Source organism: Neolamprologus multifasciatus, chromosome 14, assembly GCF_963576455.1.
Source record: "Neolamprologus multifasciatus chromosome 14, fNeoMul1.2, whole genome shotgun sequence".
Classification (NCBI taxonomy): Eukaryota; Metazoa; Chordata; class Actinopteri; order Cichliformes; family Cichlidae; genus Neolamprologus; species Neolamprologus multifasciatus.
The window spans coordinates 31,255,807-31,272,428 of record NC_140452.1 but is presented as its reverse complement, the minus strand read 5'-3'; the positions used below and the strand labels follow the sequence as shown (position 1 = coordinate 31,272,428).

The 16,622-nt window shown below is 37.4% G+C and overlaps 2 long non-coding RNA genes across 2 annotated transcripts in view; both read right to left on the bottom strand.

Annotated features, from left to right (window-relative positions):
- LOC146504381 (uncharacterized) overlaps positions 1–16,622 on the bottom strand; it is a 377,123-nt gene that overhangs the window by 144,448 nt on the left and 216,053 nt on the right. The window lies entirely within an intron of this gene.
- On the bottom strand, positions 8,398–11,557 carry LOC146504382 (uncharacterized). Its single transcript, XR_014877850.1, has 2 exons — positions 10,974–11,557; positions 8,398–10,934 (listed from the first exon to the last, which is right to left on the bottom strand). It is a non-coding gene; the product is annotated as an uncharacterized LOC146504382 (long non-coding RNA).

Below are 16,622 nucleotides of genomic sequence, written 5' to 3'. Positions count from 1 at the left end.
GTTATATGAAATTCTATAAATTGCAAAAGTCAGTCCCGCATTCCTTGACCAATTCTTTAAAAAAAAAAATTGCACACTTTTTTGAGTCATTTTGTACTCTAGTCTCTAAAAAGACCTTCTATCATGAATTGCGAGGCACACGAGGAGCTCCCACAGATTTGAGAAAGTAACTATAATAATGTCATTTGAAGGTGTCAGGGTTAATGTGGCTTGATCTTTATGAGAAATCAACTCTGAAAAGGCTCTCCACGTTCTCACAATCTGAGAACAACATGCAGCCCGCCATTACGATACTGCAGAGTAAGAAAACGAGTGAGAAAAAACCCCACTTTTATACAAACCTCAAAACACAGACGACCATAGCCTTACAAAAGCCCATGAAACCAATTTAATGAAATTTAAATCTAAATTTACTTTTCAAAGAAATCATATGCACATCCTCAAGGAAGAAACATGCAAATGTTCACTTGAAGTGCTACATTTTATTGTAGCATTAGTTCTTTTGTCATTCTTCTGATTTGTTTCAGTTTATTTCAATTTGGAAATATGCCTTCATTACACAGTCAAACCCCATAAAGAATATGGTCATCACGGTACTTTATTTCTCCCAGATTAAGTGAAAATTCAAAAGAGTGAGCAAAAATAACCTTTGGAACGCCTATAATAGCCTGACACAAGTGTGTTTTATGAATTTCATCCCATATGTTTCCTGTAGCACTGCAACACTCCAAATCAGAATATATTTTTTAAGAGTAAGCAATATGTTCTTTTCATCAGTACTGTTCCACTGCTTACCTACAGATATTGCTTTGGAAACGTCTGATGCTGGCCTTTTTGATGATGTTGCAAAAAAGGTTTCCTTCTGATTACTCTTCAGTGTAGATCCCTTTGGGATACACCACACAGCTAAACCTTGCTGTAAATCGTGTCCTCTTTGCTTTGCCTCTCTTCCACCGTATGTTTCCTTTAACTTGCAGTTTTTAAAGACTTCACACAGTGAAATAGTTAAATGTTTATTTTCCTTGCCTTTTACAAGTTTGCAGACCTCAGGTAACTTTTTTTCATGTCAGTTGCTTAGAAGTTTTGTGTTACAAGATTTAAAGCATTATAGAACATGTGTTAGTAGCTTGTGATTTACGGTGGTATTTTTTAAACCTGGATTAAAATTACAGCGAATTATGAAACTTTTCAGGCAGAAAAGTGTTGAATAAACAAATATTATCAGCACATCAAATATGGGAAAAGGACTATTACATCTGCTTCAAGGGTTAAAGGTTCTTCCTTTAAAAAATTGTATTTGACTCATTTATGGTTTGCACTTAATTAAACGATTAAGTTTAAACTGAATAGTTTCTCATGTTCCGTCGACACTACTTATCAGAGTGAAAACCTATTTGTGTTTTGTTTTGTGCAGTAGTGAGAACTGTTGTATCAGCATGTTCTGAATCAACTCCATTAGATGACCTATTACCATGCTTGCTTCACATGGCAGCTGGGCGATGGGAAGTGTCGTTTTGCGCCTAAAGAGTTTGAATTTTTGTTTCATGACAACAGAGAAAATCTTTCCCTCATTCTGCTGGGAGTCCCTTAAGCAAAATTAAACACCATACGACTTCTATTCCATGCTGTTTTCCTCTACAACAAACATAGATGAAGTGTTTAAGAGGGTTGTTTAGTTTCTGGCCTTCCTGACTCTAGTAACTGACACGTGACAGCCGCTGTATAATAATAAACATGACTACAGAGGCAATTAGCTATCAGTGTAACTGTGTTTTGTTTGTTTTTTGGTATCACTTTTATTTTGTCTGTTCATTTTGCCCTCTGTCTCTCATTCTCAGCACACAAGACAGTTACAGAGGTGCTCTACAGTCGCAATAACAGACTCGGATGTATGTATTAGGTTGCCAGGGAGATTTTTAAACTACTTGGAGATAGTGACGTATGTGCCATCTCAGTTAGAATGCCATTAAAATTGCAGTTTAATGTCATCATGTCCCCGATCTCTTAAATTGAGGGCATGATTACCATATGCACATGGTATACCATGGGTACATATTGTATACACATATGCATAAACTATGCATAAAATATGCTTAGGATTGTTATATATTCATCATCCTAGTATTTTATTGTAACGGTCACTATACATTTCCACATTACTGAGCATGTATGCAGTGTGGGAATATTTGTGTCCATGCAGGCCAATTCTCCAAAGGCATAAAATGGCAACATAAAGTCTAATGGAGATACATTAGTGGGTGAGAAAAAGGATGAATGTTGTGTTTAAAAAAGTGCTTTTAGAAAGGAATAAAAGATAGCTGAACAATGCATGCCAGCTGGCCTTAATGACACTGGCTACTTTCCCAGCTCTTCCCAGTCAGTTTTTGGCATGCACTCGTGACTCCACAAAGGTATACAAATGAAGAAGCACATTACTGGTAGTTTTAATACATACAGCTTCAGTTGCTCCCAAAACACCAACGTAGGGCTGAAAGAGTCACCACTTGAATGGACTCACCTTATTGCAGAAGTCGAGTAAATCAACTGAGTAACTTAACTTAGAACAAATCAAAAGTCTGGAGTAACATCCTTTCATTGTTGAGTGGCAGTTTGTGACAGAATCTGTGAATTTATTAAGAAGACAGTGCAACCTAGAGTGACAGTCATGACTGGCACTGACTGCTATTATGCTGTTTAGATTGGCACCTGCTCCAGGTGTGGTCAGATACTCCTGTCATTTAGGAGCTGTTCATTATAAAGTCTACTGTTCTGTCGACACGGCTGCCATCTGCTCCGTCAGTCATTGTTCCACTCGAGTTCAAACTGGAAACAACAGTTTGCAACAACAACACACAAAGATGTATACGCTTATTACAGTAATTATGACATTAGCTCTCCACTGTAAACTTTAAAAAAGAAAAAAATACAAGTGTTCTTATAATACAAAACAGTGGTACAACAAAAATAATGAAAATTCATTTTTATGCTACATTTAAGCTGGATGTGCTGGAATACAGTCTATGACAAATTTATTAATAAACTTGTAGCGTAAAAAATTTGAAATCTGAAAATGACTATTATTCCTGCTTCTGATTTTGATTGGAACAGCTTAGAGTCTGAGAGAGTCTAAAATCTGAGAACAAAGCTTTAGTGTGACAACAGATAAGAGTGTGACAGAATCTGGAATGATGGATGTGATTTATCTAACCTGGTTAACAGTTATTATGGTTGCGCTAACATTTGTGCTCAGTCCTGCGACCCCACACATGATCATGGATTAATGATCATATTAGCAGTTCTCATTTTGACCTGACTCAGACATAGTGAGGGAATCTTACTCTAATTGTTCACAGCAGAATCACCTGATGATAAAATCCAGAGAGCAATGAGGCTCGAGACATAACGTATGATGTCAGGACTGGCTGTGTGGCTGGCAGAGAAACATGAGGGACAAACTAAAAGGCTGTTTTGTTTAACTGAAACAATGTAAAAAATAACGTGAGTCAAAAGGAAAACCAAACCTACAAACGAACAGGGAAAACATATTGCAAGGGCATATAACCAATAGGCAGGATGCTACAGGGGCAAGGGGTAGATTGAGATAATATATTCAGAGGATAACAAGGGTACAGGCAAGAGGTGGGAGGACAGCTGAAAGCACTCACAGATAATCTTTCAGGGGAAGTGGAAATGAATACAAAACACAAGAGACGATATAATTAAAATAAAACAGGAAATGGCTAACAGTGACCTGGTCCCAGACACATGAACTTAAATACAAAAGATTATAAGTTCGCAAATGTTTGTGTTGCCTGCGTGACATTTTTTCACTTATGCCAAAGTCAAAATATTGTAACTCTTGGGAATTGTTTCTATTCATTATTACTGCTAAATACGAATCTGAATAACAGGCTATGGAACTGGAATTGTGCATAATCATACCAAGTATGACATTTGACATAATTACAATGCAGATTCAGCATTCAGAATATATTTTATTGTATATGTATCAAAAGGTACCAAAAATGACATTTGGCCAAAAATGAAGTTTGCGTACAAAATAAATTATTTCAGTTAAATTATTAAGATATAGTTTTGACTTGTCAGTGTCATTTGAAGATTAACAGCCTGGATAACAACATATGCACCTACATGTGTGTGTGTGTGTGTGAGTGAGAGAGAGTGAATGGTTTGCTCTTTGGAGCACTTTAAAAAGTCCCGTGCTGATTATGTGACACTGAATCCTTGACTTTGCTAACTTTGTTACATCAAAAAAGTACTTTTTCTATCCAAACTTTTACAGTAAACATACCATGTAATACAAATAGATAGGGATGCTTTTGAAATGGACACACAACTGCATTCATCAAAGATCAAATTTACTTTCTGTCAAGAGATGTATTCTAAAACACTTCTTCAGCTGAGAATCAGCTGTGTGTGTGTGTGTGTGTGTGTGCGTGCGTGCGTGTGTGTCAGAGTGCGACCCCATAAACGACTTCCCTTAATCTGCTGGTCTGGAAAATCCAACAGTTCATCTATATGTAAAAAAGGCACTAAGACTAAAACTGACATAGCTACATTAATCCTACCTTAAAACAATAAGACAAGGTATAACCTTCCCCATGCTCCTAGGATGTGGGGGTGAATGCCAGAACACCCTGGAATGTACACAAAGTTGTTGCAGACCTAATAGCATGAGACATTCTTTCAATATGCCACCAACTATATACTTCTAAACACAAATGATTACATGCTTATAAACTTATATCATTAAAAGATTATTCTGACTACTAATTACAATTTTCCATTGACACTTTCTGATTGCTTCCTTTTGCAGAATGGCTCAAGGGCATTGTAACATCTGTACAACAAAGATTTTTCAAGGGAGTGAAATTATATTGTTTTTTAAACCTTTTCTGTCTGATAGAGTCACATATCAAGAGGTCAACATTGTGAGCAGAAAGCCTATTCATCCCTTCATCAGCCATTCTACTGAAAACAAGCATGGCATTTACAGGGACGACATTCAGCCATGCCTACCCACATGTAATATTCTGATTTAGGGTAAGAAATAAACACTTTTTTCTTGCAAATCGTGTAAATGCTGTACGTGCTTTACACCTTTCTGATCTTCCTTTTACTCTGACTGAAACTGCAATATTTGTGACTCACTGAGCTGCAGTCAGGCTTTGCAAAACAAGAAAATGCAAAACATACACTAAAATTATTATGTGATTGTAGTTTGAAAACTTGATGTACAGAACCACTGGCAGTAACACGATTCTTAAACAACGCATTAGCAGAATTTCCCATTCTTCTTATTTCAACCCAAATCTGATTAAAATTCCCTTTAAGCAACTGCAGATGAAGTTAGTCTTTGGTTTAGCACAAGAGAAAATTATGATGGATAACTTTATTGACAATAAACTTTCTAAACAGATAGCTGCTACACAAAGCCCCCATGCAGTTTACCTCAAGTGCTGTTGTATTTCTCATATATTTCATTCAATTAGGCAGGCTTAAATCATCACTGAGAGGAGCCAAGTTTATAAAAGAAACTATATCCAAGTTGAAAACAAGTAAAACTGAACAAACAGGGCAACATGAAACAGAACTGAAGGATGTTCAGAAGGTTAGTTTGTCCCCATAATATCACTGTATACACAGATTTTTTTGCCCTCCTTCATGAGACAAAAGCCTGTTCTTTCAGTGCCTCAAAGCTGGCACCTCAGAGATGAGAAGATGGTGTCCACAGGCATTGATACACTGGTCATGGCAACTGTGACAAAACACTTCAAGTCGTCACATATTCTCATTCCACATTTAAACACAGAGTGGGTATCATCCATCCATCATAATAATAATTTTGGTGTCTAAATCTAACCAAACAGCAAGAGTGAGCTAAGCAATCCCATCAGATGAGCTGAACTTAAAACCTAATTTTTTCATTTGGGGACTTCTGATTTAGTTTGTTGAAACCTACCACCTACTGTAAACCCCATTTCATGTTAATCATTTTATCCCTGATTTCAATGTCATGACTGTTATAATAGCCAATTCTCGGTGTATGGGGAAGGAAAGGGATATGAACGTTGCAAAAATGCATCAAAAATGTTTTACAAACAGAAATATTTAAAATGCTAACAGTATTACATATCATTCATTACTGACATGCATTTAACTATGTGCAGGAAGTGCTGTTCATCATAAATTGTTATATTGTGTGTCATTATGAATTTGGGACCTCGAACATAAAGGAATGGTTTCGCTCTTTTCCCTTTATTGATTTATTGATTGATTGATTTATTCATAGCAGTGTCATTTTAGAAATCAAGCGTTATAGAGGGGGTGGGAGCAGTTAACTTGGAATTCTGAAACATGACACTACAGTTTTATTTTACTTTAAGACAACAGTTTTCATTATTGATAACTGCAAAAGCATATGACAATATTACAAATATTTTTGCAGTTATTTTAGATTCATGTTTACTGCTGTGAACTGCATAAAGGCCAACAAGGAGATGTGTGGTTGGCAGTTTGAAAAAGCTTAAAACTTCTACAGGTGCTTCAGACTTATGCAAAGCACCTCCATAAAAAGGATAAATTATGGTCCTGGCTAGATGTCAAGAGCTCTGGGTGTCTAAAGTCATCCTGGATTGTTTGAAATGAAAGTAGTTGCCATTTTCTCCACTGTTTAGCAAGTGGATGATACTTTACACTTTTTTAGATATTATTTCTGTATTTTATTTATTGTCTTTCCAAAATTACTACTACATGTTTCCTAATTACAGAACAAAATTGTGTATTCCTGGCTGCAAAATGCATCTATTAATTTTAGAGCCTCTGTTCTGACTCCAGTATTTATTCTATTATTGGCCTTTACAAAGAAAATGCCTTCCTCTGCTCTGCTCTGGTCTTCCTTTTGCTGGTCAAACACCATGCTTCAGAGAGCTATCAAAAAACTTTTGACATAAAACATAAATGAAATATTGTCTGCCAGCATTTATTGGGATAAATGTTAGTTACAAGCTTCGGTGTTTTGCTAAAAAATAGATGGAGGAGGCAAATGGGTGAACAAATATGGAGAAACCTCTGTGGGGTATAGAAAAGGTCAGTAGCTGTTCATAACACACACACACACACACACACGCACATAGTGTCTGTATACTTGATGTAAAACTGGCAAAATCAAGCAGCTCCTGCCCAAGTCCAACCTCATTCAGTCTGTTGGAGTTTCAATAAAATACGACCAAAATATGATCTGATGTCTAATGCAGTCTGGCACAAAGCTCCATCTGTCAGCTATAATGTGCTGGCAACACTGGCACAGGTATCAGAAGGGTACTGTTTAAAAAAGCATCAACCCTGCTTGTCCCATGTTAGCTTTACTTCTCCTTCCAGATTCATAATCTGCATCGTGCTTAGATATAAAAAAAACAAACAAACAAAAAACTACAGACATTATAACCAAGGACACTGGCTGCTTCTTATTTTTAGTATTACTAATTATATCTATATATGGAATTATATACAACTGAATCACTTTAAAGAAATTGCATACAAGATAAGCTGAAACTGCCCCATTTACTCTTAAAAATGGTTACCAATGTAAAAAGCAAGTTACAACAATAACAATCAATAAACAATTGTAATTTCTACTCGAGCACAATTTTAACCAACAGCAAAATATTGATGAAATATTAGCTGCTTTGAAATGAGTTCCTGCTAAATCAGAAAGGCTAGTTTTATACTGTTACAAAAAAGTATGATGAAAGAGAGACACAGGGGAAAGAGAAATGACTGGGAGAAGAACGAAGGGTATGATGGTGTGATTAACACAGCTAAGATTCTATGTCTTCCTCCTGTAACTGGACCCCATCTCTTTATGAGAGTCACTGAGACCTGTCACCCACACAGAAAAAGGGAAAACATATCGCCTGGTAGAGACAGCAGATTACACACCTCTCTCACATCATCCTTCTTCCAGGTGCCTTCAAATGCCTTATTTCCTTTTCATCCTCTTCAACTGCACCATGTTCTTTTTCTTAGAAAAAAAGAAGCCATACTAGCACTAACCCCAGCTAGTCTCCCGTCTTTTTGCACGTAAATGTTTTATAATTATCTATGAGTCTAAATAAGCATTTTCAATTTTGAGCGTTATAAGAGGAAAGGCTTCATTAGACAAGACCGGCAACAAGATCAGCATCCTGGCACCGACCAGCTAACTGGATAATGAAAAGAAAAACTTTTGACTTATGTAACACAGGAAAGAGTTTACATTTTATTGAAAAATGATTGTTAAAAGCTGAATAAAAACTCAATTACAAAAAAAGTTTATTGTTGAATTTAATCCACCTTACAATACTTTTCCCATCCAAAATACTGATCCCGTCTGATTTTTCTTCTCTTGGTACAGTGATTGCTGGATGTCACACGCTGTCTCATTTCATATAAATGAAAGCATAAATAACCTGGGTGGAACTGCAGTAAATTACAAAGAAAGGGCATTCAGTGGGACTTTTAGAAACACATCACAGATTTGTGTCCAACTCCCACTCTCCTTGGTTTATGGCTCTTCTGCCTTAAGGCAGGAAGCTGGAATGATTTCCGAGGATACAGCATAATGGATGTAAGGGGTCATAGCACACGCAGGGGTTATCTGTAAGACAAGTGGGAACAGCAGAGAAAAATATATTACCTGTACATGTGCCCAAGCTTCTGCTTAGATCTTTCATACTGTCTCTCTGTGTTACCACTCTCCTCTCCTCTCAGGCTGAGTCAGATCTACTCGGCTATATCTCTGTTGTCTTTTATCCTCATGGCCTCTCAGTCTGTAACCCACTGCTCACCGTCCTTAAAAAATGGCTTGAGGCTATTGATGTACAACAACAGTTTCAATGTTAATGGATCTTTTTTATCAGTTAACTAATCCCTAGCATCTATGTTTATAAGTATAGAAGTAGGGCTGCCACGATTAGTCGACTAGTCACGATTACGTCGACTATTAAAATCGTCAACGACTGATTTAACAGTCGACGCGTCATTTGAAGCTTTGTAAGATCCCAAAAGACACAGGAATACGTAGTAGCATTTAAGAGTGTAATAACGGACTGAAACAGAAGATGGCAGCACTGCATGTACAAGGATGCCAGCTGCAGTTAAACCCCGAAGAAGAAGAAGTAGCTCTGTCCCAGAATTCATAGTGCAGCCCAGCTCAGTTTCCAACAATGGCGGCAGCTAGTTAGTTGTAATATTACTCTTATTACTCTTTCTGGGTCACAAAATAAACGTTTAAAATAACATATCTTTAGGCGAGAATGTAGCTGTGTAAACCTCAAATATCTGCTCAGTTTATCAAGACACCACATATTTTCAAAAGCGTTCCGACGTTTTCGGAGACGTCTGTTACCCACTAGCTCGATAGATAGCCAGGGGCAAGGCTCACTAGAGCCGGTGAGAACACCGGACTCCCGGCAAATCGTTTTCAAACCCACCGCCGTCTTTCGCTACTCAGGTTAAACATGATATATAAGTCACTTAGATAACTTCAAAATGTTATTGTTTGGCTTTTTTTTAGTATTTTATTTGTTCCTGAGTAAATCGGTTTGGCTGAGATTAAAGTTATAGTTTTTATACAGCTGAATAAACGTCAAGCAGACAAATGATTATCAGAAGTGTGAGATTTACTCCGGTGTCCGTTATATTTTAGATAGCAAGGAGTTTATTAAACATCACCGAAACAATCTGCAAATTTCATTAAAATGTAATAAACTATCATCTTGTCTTTATTTTTAGTTAGCACATACCTTAAACACTTAAAGTTGTAAGCTAATGATAGTTATATAAGAGCAGAAGCATGCTGGTGCAATAAGCTGTACGTTTTATCTGATTAGTCCACTAATCGCAAAAATAATCAGTGACTAGTCGACTATCAAAATAATTGTTTGTGGCAGACCTATATAGAAGTATTGGCAAGGATTGTGTTTTGTTTCTAAGTTCTGATCTAAAACTCTAAATCTCTTATTACTCACTTGTTGAAACAAACGTACAAAGAATCCTCAGACTGAAGAAATTAATCATGAACAGATCACTTTTAGCTGTTTTTCAGTGCTTGTGAATGTGGCTTTCCACAATGTCCAAATCCCTCTGTCTTTTCTTGCTTTTAGGAAGCTATTATGTATCACCACATGAAGAAGTGATGTCTTTTACTTATTTCATACAGTGATGAATGGCACCATTTAACTGAATGGAATCTAATGGCTTTCCTGTGGTTTGAACAGCCAGATTGCTGTGTTTCAGGTCACAGTGAGAGAGCAAAAATAAATTAGTAGAGGCAACCATCTTGAAGTCGAAAGGAATGCAACAGGGACAACGGCTGAGATGTGAAATAACTGTTTGTGTCTTGAAGAAACTGTCTACTAACAATTCAATCCAATCTTATTTTCTTTTTCAGCACAGTCTATATTTCTTTCTCACTGGCCGAGGTGGTGTGTGTGTGAGAGTATATATATATATAGGTATTAGGGGTGCAACGATACACAAAATTCACGGTTTGGTTTGATACTTTGGTGTCACGGTTCAATATTTTTTTGATACAAAAAAAAAAAGTTCATGCTTTTTTAATTTGTCATTTATTAAAATTATAAATATATATTTTAACTCAAAAGTACAGTTTTTAAATTTAATGTTGCTGAAACAACAAAGTAATAAAAAAGATAAATCTATCTGATCGGGAAATCACTCATCTTTGGAAAAGAGTTTATTACAGAGAAATGGCTCTTTCCAAAATAAAAGCTATACTATACGCTTCTTCTGGGCTATACTCTCAGCAGCATATTAAACATATCAGGTCCCCATAAGGAGAATCATGTGCTAACGGCTGTCTAAATGACTCCGGTAAAGTTTGTAGCATGCCTGCTTGTTGTTTTTGTCTGCTTCCACTTGTCTTTGCACTAGGATGATGTCGGCGTAACTGTGCAGTCATATTCGTTGTGTTCCCACTTGTGCTGTCAGCGTTAATCTCGTTGAAATGACGTTAACGCCACAAAACGGGAAATCTCCGTTAACAAGCTACTGCGGATCGCCCTGTACGTGGGGCTGGACGGCCAACACGTTAACGAGCTAACTGCGCTAACGCACTAGTTCCCACCAATGTAATTGAGCATTGCGTGGCACATCCGACATACTGTTTTACTTTTGTCCATGACGTGCTTACCTTCAGGGTCATACGTCACATGAAGACCAAAATAGTTCCAAACGCAAGATCTGAATGAGGGTGGGGGAGGTTCAATTTGCCATGTTGCAATGAGAGCTTAACTTCTGTCTCGCTAGCTTGCCCTGCGCTCAGTGAATCTGCGTTCGACTACTCCCCTAGGCTGCACTGTCGAGCGCAGATCCACTGAGCGCTCAACACAGACAGCACCGTCAGAAGGAAAGTTGATAAAATAAATTAAAAATGCTGTATTGTTCGATACATATGCGTACCGAACCGAAAGCACTGTATCGAACGGTTCAATATCGATACGAGTATCGTAGCACCCCTAATATATATATATGATTATTCTGCCCAGTGTTAGCCAGTCTGAATGAGTAGCTGCTGTTAGCAGCCTTCTTATTTGTGCTGCCAGAGAATCAAGGTGCTGTTGCTTCTTGTCAGGTTCAGGTGCTGTCCAGTGCTACATTTCACTGAGTCATTGTTGGATATTTACCTTTGCCTCAAACCAACCTGGTGACCACTTGGACTGACTATATGAAAGCCTACGACTCAATGCACCACACATAGATACTGGAGTGCTTGGAGGACAAGGCTAATAGTGCCTTAGTAACATACATCATGAGCTGAATGTGACTGTGAAGACAACAATGGAGGCCAAGTCCAAGACAATCGCACAAGTCAGCATCAAGTATGGAATATACCAAGATATTAAACTGTCCCCACTGCTGTTCTGTATACGCCTTAGCCCTCTATGCCAGCTGATCACTAGGAGTGGATATGGATATACTGTAGATTCAGAAGTGGAGTCACCATTAGCCACTTTCTGTACATGGATGAGATCAAGTTATGCCAGGATGAGTGAGACACTGACTCACTGATCCGCTTCAACACAGCAAGGATTTCCAGATATTATTCATACTGGACTGTGGAAGTGTGGCTGAATGGTTGCAGAGAAAGGGAAGGTGATCTGGAACGAAGGGCCGTATTTATTGTACTAGAAGGCGGAATAGCAGATATGAAGGACAGCTATAAGTACCAGTGTATGTCATAGTCCAATAGAACTGTGATAAAGAGGTTAGCTACAGCCAAATATATGTACGCATGTATGTATAGTGTACACTACTCACACTGTCGTGATATTGTGACTCGCACACCAAGGCCACATTGCCAGAGCTGCTGACACCAATATTATTATCAAAAATTGCAACATCCTTTCATCATTTCCACAGACAACTGCATCTGCCCCATTATGTCAACTATTCTGTACACACACAGATGCAATTTCTAGATTTAAAAAAATATATACAGAAAAACAAATAAAAATAACAATATAAATACAGTCAAAATGACCAGTGTTGGTCAAGTTACTTTTAAAAAGTAATCAGTAACTAATTACTGATTACTTCCCCAAAAAGTAATCCCATTACTTTACTGATTATTTATTTTCAAAAGTAATTAATTACTTAGTTACTTAGTTACTTTTTTAAAACACAATTTACAACCTGAATAGGTGATAAAGCGATAGATCTTTCAGCCCAATTCTACTTTTTCTGCATAATCCATCATACAAAATGTAATCAAATGGAAAAGTCTCATTTTAAAACTTGTTTTATTAGTTTTAATATTTTAACTTTATGCATCAAGCAAAAATTTAATTATATGCACCATTCTCTGACTGGAAGAAATTTGTTTAATATTTAAACCTATTTTCTGCACATTCCAGCATATAAAATAAAATTGTTTTTTTTGTTTACACTCACTCTTTCAAATAAATGCAAGTGAAACACAGCAGAAAATAAATTAAATCAAAGACTCAGCGGTCCTGTTGCTCTATTTTCACCTGTATAGCAGGCGGATGTTTGCCCCGGTGCAGGTGTGCCGCAGCGGTCAGTGGAAGAATCCGCGAGTTTGTCTGTGAATTTCCCATTGCATGGTAGCGCACTTGGTGCTTGCTCGGAAGTTAAGGGGGTTTTTTTCGCTGTAAAGAGAAGTTTTCTTCCCACGCAGTGAACAGGGACACTAATGTTTTTGTCACTTTTTACGGAATCAAACTCAAAGTAAGGTCAGTACTTCCACGCTTTAAACACTGCACACTCATACTCTCTCTTGCACTCGATATATTATGCATTGTTGATTTGCACACAACTGTTGCCACGAACGTTGCACTCGCTTACGTCATTGTCATGAGACACTCTCGCAAAAAAATCACGGTTTTAGTAACACAGCAACGCAGCGTGCTTATGGGAAAGTAACAGTAATCTAATTACCATTTTTGCAATAGTAATCCCTTACTTTACTCGTTACTTGAAAAAAGTAACCAGATTACAGTAACGCGTTACTGCCCATCTCTGAAAATGACATAATGCATTTCCTTATTTACTCTTAATTAGGCCCCTAAATCAGGTCAATCTGTAATTGTACAGGCTGCTTGGAGGTCATGTGACAAGATGGCGAAGAATATCAATACATTACACATTGTTTTATCGTTGTCTGGTGGTTTTAATAATGCGATTCATGCTGATGTGCCTTCAAGAAAGACACTCAACCCAGTCACTTCAATAAACATCCAGCTGAGGAGATAATAACTATTCAAATTCAAACTGTGAGCAGGAGCCTCAGGTAAGGGCATCTGCAGGGGAAAGTACATGAGAGCGAACACAGAGAGACACACACACCGAAAATAACCTCAAAGGCTCCTTTGACAATGGTACACTTTAATTTAGTTTGTTATTTTGGAGAAAATATACACTTATTTGCAGTTGCTGTATGTTAAATACACCATTTTGTGCACTGCTTACTGGTTGGGCTCCTGCTGTTCCAAGATCCTCTGACATTGGCCTACTGTAATTTTCATTATTCTCATTAATAATGAGTAACCAGGGTTACATTAGGACCCATCCTCTATTATTTCCTAATTTTGGACCATATCATTCTGATATATAAAGTGTTCAGTTCAGCTAACAGTGTTTGCAATCCTAGGAGGTATATTGTGAACCTGACAGGTTATAACAAGACAACACTGTGCATTTTAAGTTCACTGTGCATTCAGAATACCAGTAAAATTATCAACCATTCCAGTTGTAAGAGTTTATTGTTTGTTATTGATGTTTGTTCCGTGTCATTTTGAGAATGATGCAAATCATTGAAATATTTGCAGACTATCTGGCAAGCTGTAAGCAAGTGCGCTGATGAAGTAAATAGACCTTAACTTGAATCCCATGTCTGAGTGATCACACATGTAAACCTGCTTTCTGTCACTTTATTTAGAGGAACATATGCAGGAAATAAAATATTCACAACAGTCAAAAATTGACTATTGAAGTTTCATTTTTCTTTGCTGTTACTTATTGTTCTGCATGGAATGACTCTCCCCTTTCATAACATCAGGTGTTCAAATCATTATGATCTTCAGGTGAAAGTACCTGGGACAACTTAAACTATCGGTTTATTTTTATGAAGGTCATCTCTCCAGCTCTAAACACAAAAACAACAGTTACTACAGTATTAGAGACATCAAATTGAAACTGAAGTAAGAGATCCCAGAATATCACAATCACTAAGTGATATGATGCATACATTCATTTAGGGCTGGGCGATATGGCCTTAAATCCATATCACGGTATAATTTGCAGCATGTGCGGTAGAGATATCGCGATATATTATTTTATTCTGTATACTGAAATTTATGGCATTATAAGGTGCACTTAAAATCCTTTAATATTCTCAAAAGTTGACAGTGCACCTTATAATCCAGTGCGCCTTGTGTATGAATTTTGGTTGTGCTTACTGACCTCAAACCGGTTTTATGTGGTACACAGCGCACAAAAATCTGTCAAAAAATGTTTTAGTACCACTTTGGTAAGCTAAGAAGCTGCACTGCGTGGATTGCACCGCATGGATTGCCAGAGCCTCGCTTCAAGTCCCAAAGTTGTTCAGGTCCCTGGGTGATCGACCCAGAGTTTTCAGTTTTCCATTAGTATTGAACTTTGATTGTGATATTATTTATCATTTCTAGTCTTTTGGTTTCTTTGTTAGTGTTCTGCTTTCTGGTTTCTATCTGTGTTCCTTGGTTGCTCTGTCTCCCCTGTCTGCTGTATCCCCTTGTCAAGTCTGCGTCTCTGTGTTATGTTTCCTGTTTTACTTTGAAGTCCGAGTCTCAGCTTATTGTATCAGGTTTTTCTTCCCCCTGTCTTGTTTGCCCTGATTTGTCCCAGCTGTGTTTTCCTTATGTCTCGCATTCACTGATTGCTCCCCTCTGTGTGTTTAAGCCCTGTGTTGTCCTCTGTCCATGTCATGCTTCAAATGCTGCACAGTCGTAGTCTCCCCCACTCCATATTATCCATTGTTGATTGACACATGTCTGTTGCTGCCACGGACGTTGCACACTTGTCATTGTCATGATGCACTCTCATTAAAAAAAAATCACTGTTAGTAAAGCAGCGTGATTATGGAAAAGTAACAGTAATTTGATTACTTTTTTTTTTTACAATATTGACCCCTTAGTTTACTCGTTACTTGATGAAAATGTAATCAGATTACAGTAACGCATTACTTTTAATGTGTTACTGCCCATCTCTGCTCACCACAAGTACAGTGGTATGCCAATTATTGGTCCTCATAGAGATGTTTAAACAAGTACACACACACACACCAAACCAAGTCTCAGAATCTTTTCTGACAGCAGAGTAAATTGCCACCTTCTTCTGAACCAACTACATGCTGTTTTCTGTCAGTGTGTCGGAATGAAGTCACTTACAAAAAAACTAATGTGTGGGAAAATGAAAAATAAACAAAACAGATCAAGATCTTTTTCTCTTTCTGATGTGTCTGTGCTGCCTTTACAACCACAAATCCGAGTTCTAACATTGCTTCGCGTTCACTACTGTAGGGTTGCATTGTCTGTCTTTCCTGCTTCTGAGAGCAACAGAAACAGAATACTTGACATGTTCTCAGGAGTATTCTCCAGTTGAGTCCCTGTGGACCTCTTTGTTGTGTTCATTTCCTGCTTTCTGACCATGTCAGATATATTTCTCACAGTTTACCAATTTTTTTTCTCTATCTGCATCAGTTAAACTGCTCTATAATCCCATGTCTAAAAGCGTCTAATCTGAGCTGACCTAAAAACACTCTGATTTCTTTTATTCAGTCATTCATTCATTTTTCACCTGCAATATTCAAGCAACTGCTATTTACGTTCACAATTCATCACACAAATACAAACTGTGATCATGGCACAAAGAAAATGCAGCTGGCCTCACAACTCTAGCAAAGGATTGAGTGGTCGTGATGAAAACATATTGTGATTAGTAATGAAAAGTAATGAACTGTTGTTAGAATTAAAGTGGAAAATCATTTGCATCACAAATATCTAATCATCTGGATAATCGAGATTAATATGTTTTTTTTC